At 46.0% G+C, this 15,754-nt stretch overlaps 1 protein-coding gene across 1 annotated transcript in view; it reads left to right on the forward strand.

The window, feature by feature from the left end:
• LOC144173993 (uncharacterized) overlaps window positions 1-15,302 on the forward strand; it is a 418,670-nt gene extending 403,368 nt beyond the window's left edge. Inside the window, exon 2 of the transcript XR_013323413.1 lies at window positions 15,155-15,302. The gene's annotated coding sequence lies outside the window, so the exon portion shown is untranslated. The remainder of the gene's footprint in view (window positions 1-15,154) is intronic.
• Window positions 15,303-15,754: the final 452 nt, after the last annotated feature.

Raw genomic sequence — 15,754 nt, forward strand, 5'->3', positions numbered from 1 at the left:
AGGCGAGAGCGCGCGACGTCACGTGGCGTACTACGTCATGGCGCCGTTGCTACGCACGCTCTCCCCTCCGCTCCGCGCCGTTGCTAAGGGCGAGGAGGCGCGCGCGCGATAACACCTGCGGCTGAAGACGGACGGCGGCAGAAGCGTGACTCAGGGTAGCGTAAGAAGTGCATTCGCACTTAAAACAGCAAGAACGCCGCAGTCTTGCTCCACAAAGCACGCAAACCGGTTGGCAAACTGAGTAGAAGGCGTAGTCTATTCGGTTCCGCTGTCCTGTAAAAAAAATATGTAGAGCAAACAGGGATATCCTCAAATGAATTACTAAAAGAGCACTACTGCAAATTACAGTAGGCAACCAGTGGCCACCTAGGCCTCTACTGTATACGGATCGCGGATGCAGCACTATCTTGTGTGATACCATTGTTGTAGCAAAAAATAAACAACTACTGGAGAAGTAATCGAAGCCCCGCAAATTTGCTCGCGCAAATTGTCCTGCGCTCGGTAGCCAACATGTCACCAGCCCTTCCACTTGGTGAAGGACTAGCAGCGAAAGTATGGCGTGTGTGAATTAGTTATTTAACAAAAAATGCACAGCTTTATAGCCTAATGCTTCAATAGACAGAACAGACTGCTGTTTAGGACTCAAGAGTACCTATCATTCTCACCGAAATGAAACCAATAACAAGTTAGCAGTCTTTAATAGCAGTGCCGGAGGTAAACCGCGGGCTCAGTACTATAGAACTAAGGAGTGGCGATATCCGCTCTCCGTTTTGTAGGAGAGTAAAATGATGATGTCGCCACACTGTGTGGCGACATCCGCTCTACAGCAGCTTTCAGTGGCACAAACAAGCCTGCCTCCGGCGTTTCCACTAACGAAGCCGACCTGGAGGCAGTCCAATCAGACTAAGGAGCCTTGTTAACAAAACTTTCACGCTCTCTACGCGCGGCCATAACGAAGGATAACCGGATGCCAACTGCGTGGGGAAGGCAGAGATCGCCTGTTACCATGGCCACCAAGAGCCGCAAGCAACTGCTCATGGCACCCGGCCCCGAACCGATGTCACCGTGACGACTGCCGGAAGAAGGGGCCCGTATAAGCCGCCTCAGAATTCCCCGAGGGCTCATACCCCCACTTATCGGCCTCCGCTTCTCGACAGGACGGAGGGGAGGCCTCCGGTGTCAGGCCGTCCTCGTTCCTCCCTTTCCCACCTCCACATTTCTGCTCCAACCTGAATGGACGCCGCTCCTGTGCAATGAGAGCTCATTGAATGTCTCGCTGGCTCCTGCCGCAGTATGCTTCGTTGGGAACCGGATAGCTTTGCTATGGAACGGAATAACACCTCATCTGCTAGCAGACCGCACAAAGCGGCAGCCAGATGACCACAGCTACAGGCATCTTAAAAATTCTGCTTCTAACCTCTACGTTGGCGACAAGGTATTGGGAAACGCAACGTAGCCACTTTGCGGGGGTGAACTGCTCAGAGGCAACGCAAAATTTATTATAAGTAGATATTTTCTGGGGCTTTGATTCTGAGACGACTGGTTTTGCAGACCAATGGCGGATGCTTTAAAAGCTTACATCTTTCGTCAGTCGCTTAAAGGAAGATCAGTTAAGGGCTGGCTTTTCATACTGTAACGCATCCCGAAGCTTTCTCGTTATATGGATGTTTTGAAGGTGTTTTAGGGCATTGTGCCCCACAGCTACAGCCGAGGTATTGGGTGCACCGTTGTCCACCGCTAGAATAAAACTGTAGCCCTTCTTAGTTTCATTCAGTCTATTACCTAGGAAGTGTGCCCAATCGCAAATTACAAACTTCTTTTGTTTTATGCACTGCCCCGGCCAACGCATACCATCGCTCGTGCTGCTCTCCCTACGTCAGAGAGTGGAATGGCTGATGATTTTTTTCTACAATTTTTTTGTTAGCGCAGCCGACGCCCCTGAGGCTTTCAGCAAACAGTGCGCAACTAGCCTTGCGAACGCTGATCTTATTGCACCATCTGCCTAGCAGTCACTCTGCAATATCTAATATAAAACTCAGCCACATTCACCCTCCAGATTCTACTTTTCCATGAGCCCTCCTGTCCCCTTAATCCGGATCATGACACTCTGCCCAAAATCTCCATCTCCGCGCCAAATAGCGGTCTTTTACGAAAACTTTCAATGCTTGGTCTACAGTATTAGGAACATGTGCTCCGTGTGCACACTTCGTACAGAGGGACAGCGTTGAGACTCACCTGTCGCATCAAGCATTCTCTGACTATCCACCTGAGCACTCAAACCACAACTTTATACGCAATGTTTCTTCCTCTTTTCCCGCTTTGCTATATAAATGACGTAAGATTCTTCCAGCCAGAATGTTTAAAAAGGGTGTCAGACTTCTTATGATGAATTTTAACGATCACTGCGACTGCTAATGACTGCTTCTTACTCCAAATAATTGACCACCGAGCTTGAATCTCCCGATGTGGAAACTAAGAAATGAACACCTTGTTCATCGACGCGTTGTAAGAATTTCAGCATTGGAATGTATTGCAGTAGTCCCATATGATGGAGCTAAGCACAACCCAACTGACAAAACACACCAACACACACACACTGTAGTAAATGTTTTTAGGGGTCGCAGTTTGACAGCGAAAGAGCGATATGGTATCCAAGTGTCCTTCAAGGCGTCCCATGTGGCACAACAGGCTTAGTAAAGGCAGCCAGCAAAATGAAGTCGCAGTCTGTAGGCTTTGGACAGCAAAAAGAACGTCACATCTTTTGCACACACCTGCAACCGAAGGAGGGCCCATTTGAGTATTTTAATAATCTTGGCAGCGGCTGTCCCGCGCAGCCGCCATCGACAGCCGTGAACCGCGTCCCTCGAGTGGCGACAATTTGGCTGGCTGCCTGGAATGCGCTATCCCTGCTAGATTCCTCCACCTCCATTTACCTCCGATCACTGAACTCCAAGTCGCCATTCGCACACTTTTTCTCGAGCTAATAGTAAAAGCGAATGGACGCAAAATTCGAGCTAGGGTTTCTTCGGGTAGTTCTGAGTTTCGTTACATATTTATTCAATTCGTCATCTCAATGATGCGTTTTCCACTTTTTTCACATGCACTGGCATATAATGCCAGCATACCACTAAGCCTGCGACACATTAACTTGAGAGTGAAGCGCTCGTAATTCAGAGCTGGGAACAAAGTAAAATAGCAGGAAACTTTCCTCATACTGGCATTGAACGATGTTTGGCGTGGTAGGATGAAAGCGAAGAGTTTGAATATTCGCACGCAAGTTTAATACCACCACCATGTCTTCTGCTGGTCCTCAAAAGCCCCGCGTGAGAGAGAGAGAGAGAAAATGTTTATCGAAACAACAGAGACGGCATAGGGGAGAAAAAGAGTTGGGAGCTGTGGGCGGCCATCTTATTCCGGTAGGCCACGTGCCGTGGTTGCCATCCTCCCCCGAAAGATCAGGGCCTCCTGGTCTTCGAGCTGGCAGCTCTGCAACGCGCACTCCCACTGCTCAAGGGTAGGGGATCTGGGTGGTGGAGGGTTGGTGGCGCACGTCCAGGCGAGATGAGCTGTGGTGTTAGGCTCATCGCATTGGGGGCAGATAAGTGGGTGGTTAGTAGGAGATATGTGGTGGAGGTGGAGGTGATTGTAATACGTGTTGGTTTAAAGTTGGCGCGTAATGCGGGCATCAGCGGTATAAAGGGAAGAGTGGGGAGGATGATAGGTGCGTCGGGTTTCTCTGTAGGGGTAGAGGATGTCAGTGTAGTTATGGGAGAGGGGCGTAAGGGAGTTTGCAATACTGGCTGCATTGTTGGCCTCTTTGGGAATGCCCGGTGAAGGAGAGCTCGGGCGGTGGCGTGTGCCACCTCGTCCCCAGGGACGGCAGTGTGGCTAAGTGTCCACACTATGCGGGCATGAGGGAGGGTGGGGCATTGAGAAAGGATGGCCAGGGTAAGAGCCGAGACTCGTCCAAGTGCAAAACAGCGGCAGGCAGCTTGTGAGTGAGAAAGAATTGTTATGCTGGGACTCATGGCTTGGGTCATTGCGAGGACAATGACTGCTTCTTCGGCCGTAGTAGTAGAGGCTGTGCAGACAGTTGCCGAGGTGAGGAAGGCATTGTCGAAGCGGGCAACAGTAGCGACGTGAGCTGGTCGTTGAGGATAGGGAGAGGCGTCCGTATAGAGGGTGGTCGGGTCGCTGCCGTATTTTCTGATGAGGAGGCGTGTACGATGCGGACGACCGCCGGCGTTGTATGTAGGGTGCATATGACGCGGAATAGGGAGGACATGAATGTTGCGTCGCATTGATGGAGGTATGCGTTGTGGCACTCAAGAGATTTCGCAGTTTCTTACAATGCACCTGCAGGTGCGCATATGACAACACCAAACGACGTTAGGAATACTATGACAAAAATATATATATGCTATAACTTTGCTATGAATAATATGCGTTATGTACGGACGTTTTAAAGAGGGTTTTATCGGTAATAGATGCGATACCTTTGACATTCAGCGCTATGCTTACTGCACTTTATTTTGACTGTTTTTTTTATAAAGAACACACGTTTGTAGTCATGTACTGATGCATTCAGCAGTAATAATCTCTCCGGAGGCAACACTCAAGCTTTTCGTCAAAAAGACCATCCAAAATTTTGGGACCTGTCGCGCAAAGAAGGGCGCAGGGGTAGCCCTGCACAACGTTGTGTAGTCGAAGGAGAGTAAATATAAAACGTTGGCTGTTTCTCCCGCATTTCCTTGCGAATATTCATCAAGGATCTTATCCAGCGCTGATCACGTGCTCTGGTTTGTGGTTTGCATTCCGCGACAATGAGTTTGCACCCTTTGTCGGCCCTTTCTTTCACACTCGACTTCCTTCCCCCTGAACCATCTGAACACTTAACAACTTGCGCTCCATGGATACGGATTGTTTAAACGCCACTTGCGCAATACGTGGATGCCCCTAAACAAAGCTGACAAGCAAAAAACTTTATTTTAATTTTGTTGGGATATCCATAACCCTTTGAAAATAAGCTCAGAAAGCAATCGTGGCGGTTTCGGGCAGGTTATATAGGATGCAGAGGACGCCACTCTCAGTAAACCTGTATTTGCGTTGCTGCGAAAGGGAAAAGTGCCAATGCACCATGAATTTCTTCACTCAGCTCGCAAGCCAGGATGACGTCGGGCGCTCCTCGTAAGGCGCGTCCTCGGGTGCGCTTTGAACGGTGGGGCTAACTATGACATGGGGTTTTGTCATGACGTCGCACAAATTACGGCCAGCAACAACAGCATCACTATTAGAACGCTAAGCAGCGTTTACCCGTTTCCTTATTTTTTAGGTGTTTCGATACTATACACTAACCAAATCACCACAGAATATTTCTCGGCGCGATCCCACCGCGTGTTTTACAGATTTGCGAACTTGAACGGAAGTGCTTGCGTACATCTCATAAACTTGGAAAACAATGCATCGAAGCTCTGATTTCACGTATTTGTGTGCCATTTAAGGTTCCTTAGCTCAGCAGGACGAATTAATTACGGCACCGGCAAAGCACGAAAAAAAATAAAACGCAGTTGTTTTTACTGCGCGAATCTTTTTTTGGAAATAATTACCCTAATAAAACTGGAAAAGTCTCCAGTTTTATCCTAGAAAACAAACATAGACAGTATCTTCTACGCTGGCTTTGTGATGCTGCTAGAATTTCTTAGGAGAAGCGGCTTCGTGTTATTTATATTAAAACTCCTACTCATACTTATACGTGGTAGCTTCTCGTGTTTAATCACTTGAGCAGTCCAACCTGATATGATGCGTTTTTGTATCGTGCCACTGAAACACTAGTTAACGTCATTTTCGTGTTGAGGTCAAGGCATGATGGTATGTGCAGGGCACCCATGGTGAAATTAAAAACTCGCTGCCTACAATCACGCAGTAAGAGACAGGCACGTGTGGACAGAGAGAGAGAAAGAAAAAAGAAATGGCTGCAATTCACGCCGTGAAGGTAATTTAACTGAGAAGCTGCAAACGACTCCCACAACGATTACCCATAAGACGTCACTTAAATTTACACGCACGGCTCTACAAGGAGTGACACCAGATACTTTGCCACCCAGTACCTGGGATTTGCGGGCCTGGCGTTCCGAACGCAGCAGCGTCGGCAGAAAGAAAACGGAGAGGAGTGTCTTTAGATGGGTGAGGAGGAAGGCAGCACGAGTAGCTGTGGCGTCATCCCTCTCACTGCCTCCCCCTCGCTATTGTTTCACGTGCCGCCTCCAAAATTCGCCCTCCGCTCCCCTGACGCTGAATCCAAACTACCGCCTGTGGCCCCGTCTCCACTTGTGGGCGTAGCTTAGTCGGCAAGAGGACGGGCTCTCGCTCCGTTTATCCATTCGGGCTCAGGCTCGATCCCTGTAGCGTTGGTGTAGCGTTTCTGTATCGTTGGTGTAGCCAGTAGCCAGTTATAGCCTGGGCGTTTTCTGCTGACGGGGACGCGAAAATTTCCATCGCTGGTAAGAGGTATAGTGCTTCGCAGTAAAAATTAATGAAAGCTGAAGAGCACGTGTGCAGCTAATACTTGTACGAAATCCCTGTAGTTACACGTTTCTTTGAATGCTGATTTTTCCGCATATCGAGACTTCTTGCGGTTGTGCACGCTTTACATGCGAGATCAACCACGCACTTGTGAAGCACGCCCGTGGACTTCACCGTTCCTCTCTGTAATGGGAGTTTCATTTCACCCACAATATAAGCTGCATACCATTGCGGCACAATTGCTCAATCGCGACTTTTGTCCGCACGGCGAAACTCTCCGCGCCAAAGCCAAATGTCTTTGAAAATGCTTTCTTGCCCCTGATCGAATGTTTAAAATGTTGGGGGGCGAAATTGGCCACGTGTCTGCTCATTTTGCTGCAAAGTCGTCGAATAACGATAGTCTTCTGCTGCCCCTTCCACGTAAATGCCTATCTTCTCTTCCCAAGCCACCTCTCACGCTCTTCCCCTCCAGTTTTGGTCCTTCCACTATAAGGAATATTTGCTGGGGACAATTCAAATTTCGCGCGTTCCACTGCTCGCGCGCCATCTGTCGAAAACTTTTGTTACTGCTGAACTTTGAATGCCGCCACCCTGTCCAGACTCATCGCGTGGTCTCTTGGGTGGCTCAAAATATTGCTTACAACGCGTTTTTTATCCAATATCACAGAAATAAACCAGCCGTGAAAATTTAATTAAGGGAACACTGCTAATATTAGTTATGTATTGGTGATTTGCCTCAATTATGCCTAATTTTTTTCTTTTTTCTGAACAATGTTGACCACTATGAAGTGTGTTTCCAGTTGCAGTGGTTCGGAAAAGTTTTGCCCATATAAATCTGTCATTCAAGTATGTTCTAACTCTTGGCCGGAAGGCTGAATCGAGACACAAGAAAAAAGATAGACATAATTCAGGACAGATATCCCCGTGTTTATCTGCTATAATACAACTGTAATGCTAATTTTTATTCTTGTTTACCGAGGAGTAGGCTAAACATCAAATTTGAAACAATCGGGTTTTGTTTCTTGCACTAGTCGGGATTTCATTTAAGTCAATCAAGCTTTGTGTGAGGCAGTCGTTTGGGTATGCTGCCCAAAAACGCAGCCAGCATGAAGAAATTGTCTTTTATAATAAATAATTCCCAACTTCTCAGATGTACACCCATATACATCCCTTCCCTACCTTTTCGAGCAAACGAATGTTTATTTCTCATTAAAGAATTCGCTGCACGCTGGTTTCTTAGTCATCATGGTTTCTTACGCGGTACTCTGAATAACCTTTATCCCACAGCACGGAACGCTTCTGGATTCATGCGGCAACGAATTCCAGTTCTCAAGCGGTAGGCCGCGAAGAACACGGCTATGCTTCTCGCATTTTGTCGGCGAGCTTCCCCAAGAGCCCTGCTCTGCAGATTGGTATCTCGAATTCCGCACCTCTTTTGTATTTTTGGCTCATTTTGGTGTATTTTTTAGGAAGAGGAGGGGCGGCGAGAGTTTGAAGGGACGGAACGAATGTTTAGTCTCCGGGACGAGTACTGTGCGTAAAGCGAAAATTGGTTGCGGAGCTTTCCGCTCGGAACGAAGAAAACTGCGGGTGAAGCCTTAGGAGGGGAAACTCCTTTCGTTCGTCCGAAATTGAACCGTCTTTTCTTGTTGTGATTTCATTCTTTTGGGGGGGGGGCAATATGGTCTACCCTACAGAAAAGCGAAGTACGATCAACAAAAAAAAATTTATTTCAGTAAATTGAAAAGCCCCTGACAGGACTGGCTTAGCTTTGAGCAAGTTCAGCGCACCTATCCTTCTATCGCAAAATTTCAGAATGTAAGTCTCCATTGCGCACTACAGTTAAAGTTCTCGCCTGCGTACTTCAATGGTTACACGCTCAAAAGCCCCACTATGTTGAAACAGGGGAATAAAAATCCACGAAATCCGGCAAAAGACCTCCTTTGGTTATGTACAATAAGTGACCCATGTTGGGTTTCCATAAAATTTTTTTAGCTATCAGCACACGGGCTGGTAATAAGTAAAAATCAAAAGAAAAGACACAAATATCAAGTGCAGCTTTCTAGAGATTTCGCAGTGAAATAAAAAAACACAGAAAGCGGAGTTTCCGCCTCACTTCAGAAACAACGCGCAAGAATAGCGTTTCATATGCATGTGCTAAGAATTCCTGAGGACGAGCCTAATGTTTCTCTTATACCTGTGCTACAGTTTGAATTCACAGTTCCACGCTACCTTACAAGTTCTCCCTATGTATTTGCAATGGCGCACTCGATGGGCAATTGGTTCAACGGCCTTCGGAAGGCATTTAAAACGGCCGTGTAGCACAGGTATTAGATATAGCTACAGTGGCTGTACTGATAAGTGCGAAAAAACTATTAACCAGGCTTGGCTTGTTTCGCAAATGCTACATCTGGTGAAACCCTTGAAACGTCCTGTGTTTTTCGGTTTGTCAAGCCATCGCGAGAGGGGTGATATGCAGCAGAAGAGTGGGCTATGCGGTTATGTAAAGGCAGGACATTATGCCTGATATCACTTGGGCTCAGCGTTAATTTTACATAGCGTTAACCTTAACCATATGACGTTAGGCCTAACGTCACGTTTTTGTCTACCATCGTGAATTAGTACCCGTTGAAAAAGTACTGGTCTTACTCACCGTGCTTAGGCGTACGTACACAGTAACCCTTCAAACGAAACATTAGACTAAAGCTCCAAATCTCTGCTGGACGCTTCGTTGTCCCCGCTGTTATTCTACCGAAGTAATTCATACACGCAAGGTACGGGGGGGGGGGATATTGGACACCGTTTTATAAGTTTTATAAGAGGGAATGTATATACCGCTGCACCAATGCGTTGCCCCAGACGCTGCTTGCGCACGCACAAAGAAATCGATGAGTAAAAAAATCTGTTTTCTTTTTTTTTATCAGTGCAGGTACTAGGACCAAAGAAACATGTTGCGCATAGCACGAGTTAGATTACTGGACGACGCTTTAGAGGTGGGAATGTATGTAGCGAAACTGCATGTCAACTTTTGTCTTTTTGCACTGCAGCCCATGTCACCTTCACTCGAAAGGAGAGGACCAAACCTGCGAAAAATTGCGGTATGAAAGCGGTGTTGTTTATGGGAGTTTTTTTTTTTCGACAGACTCAAAATCTCAAGATTTTTAGACAACCTACAAGTATTGCGTTTGCTTATAGTTTTCAAGGAAAACATGGCCGAGAAAGTTGCAAAATTTATTATTCTCCTCAGTATACTTTAGAGTCCCAAGACCAGCTGATGTGTGCTGCACAAAAGATCCGTTATTTTGGTCGCAGTGGATGAATAGGTGAAGCAGGAGTTCTTTCATGAGTACCAGCTACAAGACGTCCCTTCAGTGTAGGACGCCAGCGTCCTACCGCTATTTTAGCAATTTGGCCAACCGCTATTTTGGCAACAACTGCAGAAAAAATGAGAGCTATTTCCCACAATGTGTTATTTTTAAAAGCTAGGCTATTTGATTGTTTTAAACGTTTTACCAAATGTAGTTATTATGGGTAATTGTACATTGTATTTCAGTATAATTTACTGGCAGCAAATGAAATATTAAATTTATTTATTTATTTATTTATTTATTTATTTATTTATTTATTTATTTATTTATTTATTTATTTATTTATTTATTTATTTATTGAAGATACCCTCATGGCCCCAGGGGTATTACTGAGGGGAGTGGTACATGAGCAGTACAACACAAACAAAAAATGACAAACACAAGACACCTTGGCAACGCGTGTACAAGGCAAAAGAAAAAAAGATAGTAATACAGCCAAAAATCTGTAAGCGTGTTCATACTCGTAATGAAACGTACCAAAAACAAATACGACATAACAATGACAAAGTGTAAATGCTACTGTGAACAGATGACCCATGAAAAAGAATTACAAGACAAAGTACAGTAGCAACGCCTGCTTTTTGGGCAGGTAAAAAATTCCTGTTCCCTATTTTCCAAGCGTACCAAATACGCTGCTTTGCTAGTGCTGCCGAGCCCCAACTGTTGCTTAACCCGCCGCGGTGGCTCAGTGGCTAAGGCGTTGTGCTGCTGAGCACGAGGTCGCGGGTTCGATTCCCGGCCGCGGCGGCCGCTTTTCTGATGGAGGCGAACAGCAAAAACGGTCGTGTGTACGAGATTTCGGCGCACGTTAAAGATCCCCAGGTGGCCAAAATTAATCCGGAGCCCTCCACTACGCCGCGCCTCATCACCTGCGTTGCTTTGGCTCGTTAAACCTTAATATCAATCAATCAATTAATAAATAAATTAATAAATTAATCAATCAATCGACCAACAAGTCTATAAGTTTTTGACAGGACGCCACCCGTGCCCCCAACGAAGCTTTCACTTTAATAAGGGTACGAAAAACAAAGTTTCTTACAGTCATTTTTTAACCCCCCCTTGTCCCCATATTCGCAAAACAATAGAACTCCAACTTCAGCGAAAAGTTCCGTAAGTTATTCATGTCTTGCCTGAACCTCGCTTTCTTATTTACCGGATTATCAAAAACGAGATGGGGCCGAGTTTACCACTTTCTATACGCATTAAGTGAATGTGCACGCCTCGTATAGGAGCGGGAAAGACCTTGAGGACCAGTTCTGCATGGCACGTGCACTGAACTGTCATGAACTATTTAGAACTCTGAATAGTTTTGGAGTTCGTAATTTGTATATAATTAACTATGAAATAATCTATTGCATAATTGTGACCAGAGCTACAGTGCGGGTTACAGAAGGCAAGAAGCTGTCTATTCATGTTCTTCATTTTTAACAGTACAAAAACGAAGCGTGTCTTTTTTCGGTGGCAAAATGTTGGGATGTATTGAATCTCTAAAATGTCAAGTCATGTGAAGTAAAACTGTTCTGATAGAGATAGTTTTGGGAGGTATCGAGGAAATAAAGGCATGGGCTTAAGATGCCCTGGTGGTGACACGCTTTATATTCTCTCCACATGGTGAAAATGAATTTACGGAAGCCTGCAGGAATAGCCTTTGCTGAATCTCTATTTGCAACTAGACTTACTTCGCCAATTTGCCCATGGCTCCTTTTGACCTGCACTCTTCCATTAAAACGCAGAGAAAAAATGTTACTCTAAGTTATCCCACCGGGACTAAGGAGCTCTTGCATTAGTAAAAATTAGGTCACCGTGGTGTCTCCACGCAAATGTTACCACTTTAAAAATTGTATTTGCATGTGAAACTCGAACAAGTTCGTGAAGCGGTTTTCGGTGTATTTTAACTTTCTTGTCAGGGTACCTACAGAGGTGGACTAGAAGAAAATCTTACTAACCTGCCTTGGAATATCCCAGTTTTTACATGCTCGCTGAATGTAATTCAGGGTGGAAATATTTTTTCCCGTTTTTTCTTAGACGCAATCAATTGTAGCCCCAGGCGAAAGGAAAAGGAGCGTCCCTAATACGGTGTTTCACAGAAAGCGCAGCCACTCCGTAATGCCAAATCAGCCGAAAAAAAAATCTCGTTGCGAACGTGGACGACCGGTAACCCAAACATGCACTCAGGCTCCAAGCTGCAACCAGGCTGCAACCAAGTCCAGGATGTTTCGTGCTTATCGGTTGCACGCAGCCGCTGTAACGACTCGTCTGCGCGACCGACGTTAAGGCAGGGCCACTTCGAAAGCAGGACATCTAATGGCATTCCGCCGCACGAACGTCACTCAGGTTCGTCTGAATGGACGTACGCTATATGCGTGATCTGCGAGCATAGGAGTGTTTGCGAGCATAGGAGTGTGCTAAGACGATTGCAGAAGAAACGCTGGTTGTAGAAGAAGCGTTATCGTCACAGTTAGTTATAAATATTTCATGTTACAAATATTTATCGGAATGAAGAAGAAAAATATGAGTATTGCGTCATCTGAAGACCAGCGGAAAAAATGTCGTGAAATTTGTTTCAGGATAAAAACTCTCAACGCAGGCTGCAGCCGTCGTCCTTGTTGCTCCGACATAAGCTCATGTATTCTAAGAAGTGGATGAGCGTTCCAAAGAGTACTGAAAGCCTTTTTCGCAGCCAGCTATCACCCGGAAGGACTTCAAATTTTAGGCCCATTAGAGAACTGTATCAGGGGAAGACAGCGCCATACCTTGTTGTAAGGTAGAGCGACAGCGAAAGTGGTTAAATATTGTTTTGCAATTATGCAGTGGAAATTCTTACGCACGCCAGCCCGCGCAGTTCCCACGCACGTGCAGACAAACATTCTAAAATGAATTGGGTAACACTAAAAAGCCTTTATGTCTAAAACGACACGGGAAATAGTCGGAAAAGAGTTGCCAGATTTATTAATAATAAAGCCCGAATACTAATGTCCGAGTTTTTAAAAGGAATGACGGGGGGAAGTAGTGCGCTGGATAGCATTCTATTTGGCGATTTTGCGTTTTTTGTTAATCACCATTATATGCATCGTCCTTTTGAAGCAAAGCTGTGCTACTTTCGCCCAGCGTTTTCGCGGAAGATGCACAAGGTGACCTTTTGACCGGAGACACAGTCCCAGCGACACACCCCTCGAACCGCATCGCGTGATTCGCCGGGCTCCTGTCGACGCTGCGCACAATTCCTCGTTTTCAGTGGTTCTGCGCCGAACGAGCAGCGGTCGCCGACACCGCTGCGGCCGAGGCAGCCGACGACCCCCGCATCCTCCCATACATGTGGCGCTGGGTCGTCTCGGGTAACGGGAATCATCTCCCTCCCGGCGAAGAGAAACGGTGCGTTCGCCATGAATGAACGCCGCGTTCCCCGCATTCGCCCCGGGGAACGCCGCGTTCACCCGGCCTCTCCTTCTGTGAGGGTTGCCAAAATCGGTGTATTTCAAGCTGCGAGTGATGTTGGAGTTTATGCGTAGCGATAGGCCCAACGTCAAGCTGGCACATTTCCCCGCGTCGCACTGCTTGCGCTCTCTCTGTTGAGGAAGCGTCGGTCAGTTACAGGTTTCATTAGGTGCCGCATGATGACGCTACTCCAGTAATTCGGCTCATGCCCATATTTGCATCGCCAAGCAATGAAAACATTTTTCTAGAACGCACGATGGGAAGAACGAAAGCGCGGGGAAGAAGTTAAAAATTTTGCAGCGTAATTGTGAGCTTCCTGCGATTTATCTATTTAAATAAACGGCGTTTGGCTCGTATGCACAGAACAGGACGTTTTACAACCTCACACACGAGCTTATTTGTTGTGTTAAAATCATCTTTCGAGATTTGCTTAAGCAACACTGACCCACGAAAATCGGTTTACGTTACTCAACATCATAGCTACGTCATCTCTGTCGGTCGTGGCATTAAAAACATGACGTCGCCTTTATTGACTCCTCCACCCCGAGCAAACAACGTAAATGCAAAAAAGAACAGCAAGAGAATCCTACAAAAAAAGCCCAGAGTAGTATTTTCGACTCTCTTGTTACATGTTCTGTTTTACTTTTATTAAATGAACTACCTTTACAGCGCTCAGAGGAAGAGTTCCGATAGCACGCGCACTCCCCTGTTATTTCTCTGGTGTCACGTGGATATCTCCCGGCTTTTATGTTTAGGAACGCGCTTGAAATACACGCGTTCCCAAGTAAAAGTGTGTCCCTGACGCAATTTAATCACGACGCCACAGAAATAGACACAAAACAGACACTTCGACGCAAGGGAGATTACTATTTACTTGGGAAAAATATTACGTTCTTACATGAGGACTGTTAAGAACAACTCTAGCCATTTTCTCATTTCAATGAGATGTCTTAACCCTGCCAAATACGCTGCCACACTTGAACAGCGTTTATCAAAAGGTGTTTGCAGTCAAACATCTTTTCGATGAAAAAAGGCGTTTTAGGGCCCCTCGGCAGTGTGAATTTTAAGGATTAAGAAAATGCAGCTGCGAAAGTGATGTTTCGCCGTTGCCTCTTCAATGCGGGAGTGACCTGCTAACAAACGCGTGTTCGATGTTTCCAACCGTAGCGTTGAAAATACAGTTGGATTTGGGTATGCTTCTGGCAGTGAGGATGTGACTGCTCATGTTTTGAAGAAATTTTTTTGGAGAGCACGCAGAACGTAGTCTAAGAATAACTGTGAAAATGCTAGAAGCATTAGCGAATCTACCGCCATCCCCAGATTTTTTAAATTCGAAATTGGGCCTTTTGTCACCGATAATAAGCGTCCCATTCTACTGGTGGTAGCGGCTGTTTTCCAGGAGTTGCTTGACCTAGAGGGCTAGGTTGACCCAAAAAAGTTCTTAGCAGTCAATGCTGCCCCGTAAAGTGAATAAGGATGAGAAGCTGCACATAAAAAGAATCCTGAGGCTCAGTACTGTCCATATAGGCGCCGATATTGAAAAAAGTCATTGAAAATGCTTTATATGTATTTTGAGGCAATTAGGCACAAACGCCAAAACAGGCAAAAACACCATAAAAACCCTGATTAACCTCTAATTCGTGCTAATACATCAAAATGGCGTGATAGGAGAGCAAGGAACAAAATAGGCATTTGCCTAAAATCCGGTATCTAATGATAACATTACAGAAATTTTTTTTTACCTTCTTCTCGCTTCTCTGCGCTCGCACCATCTTTGTTCCCCTTCTCTTTTCTTCACAATATTTGTGGCGTCATTTCCATTCATGCAGACACAAGGGCCGCAAGAATCGCGAATGGCGCCTCACAATTCCATGCCTCTCCCCTGGCCATTGAATACAAAGAAGGAAGCGAGGCGAAAAATCGTACCGCCGTCTGCTGACGCCGCAACACTGGAGGAGGTAAAGCTCAACATTGGTGTTCTTGTGTGCACCTGCCACCGAGGAAGCGCATAAGAAAGAAGGCAGGATGAGAGGGCAGAAACTATACAAGCCTTATAGGGTACGTTGCTGGCGGTTGAAGGGCAAGATAATAGCGACGGGAGGTGGGGTCTCCTTCCAAGAAAAAGTGGTCGCAAACATGCGGATTACGACAGTAAAGAAGGGAGAAAGAAGAAAAGTAAGCCTTAAGAAAGATAAGATAAAGATAAGAAAGAAAATAAAGCTATAGAAAAAAACGCTTCACGTGGAGAAGGGAGGCTGCGTCGCCTGAACCTCAACAGTCGAGGTATGAAAAGCAAGGAGAGGGTGGAGCGTCCTATGAAGCCAGGGGTGCGCACTCAGTGTAAGGAGAGGGAAAGAAGAGAGCGAGAAAGAAATGCATGAATAGATATATAGAGAGAGAAGAGGTGAGAGAGAGACCGAGGGAAAGAT

This window comes from Haemaphysalis longicornis, unplaced genomic scaffold (assembly GCF_048455015.1).
Source record: "Haemaphysalis longicornis isolate Haplotype H1 unplaced genomic scaffold, Haemaphysalis longicornis Haplotype H1 scaffold_3, whole genome shotgun sequence".
Lineage (NCBI taxonomy): Eukaryota > Metazoa > Arthropoda > Arachnida > Ixodida > Ixodidae > Haemaphysalis > Haemaphysalis longicornis.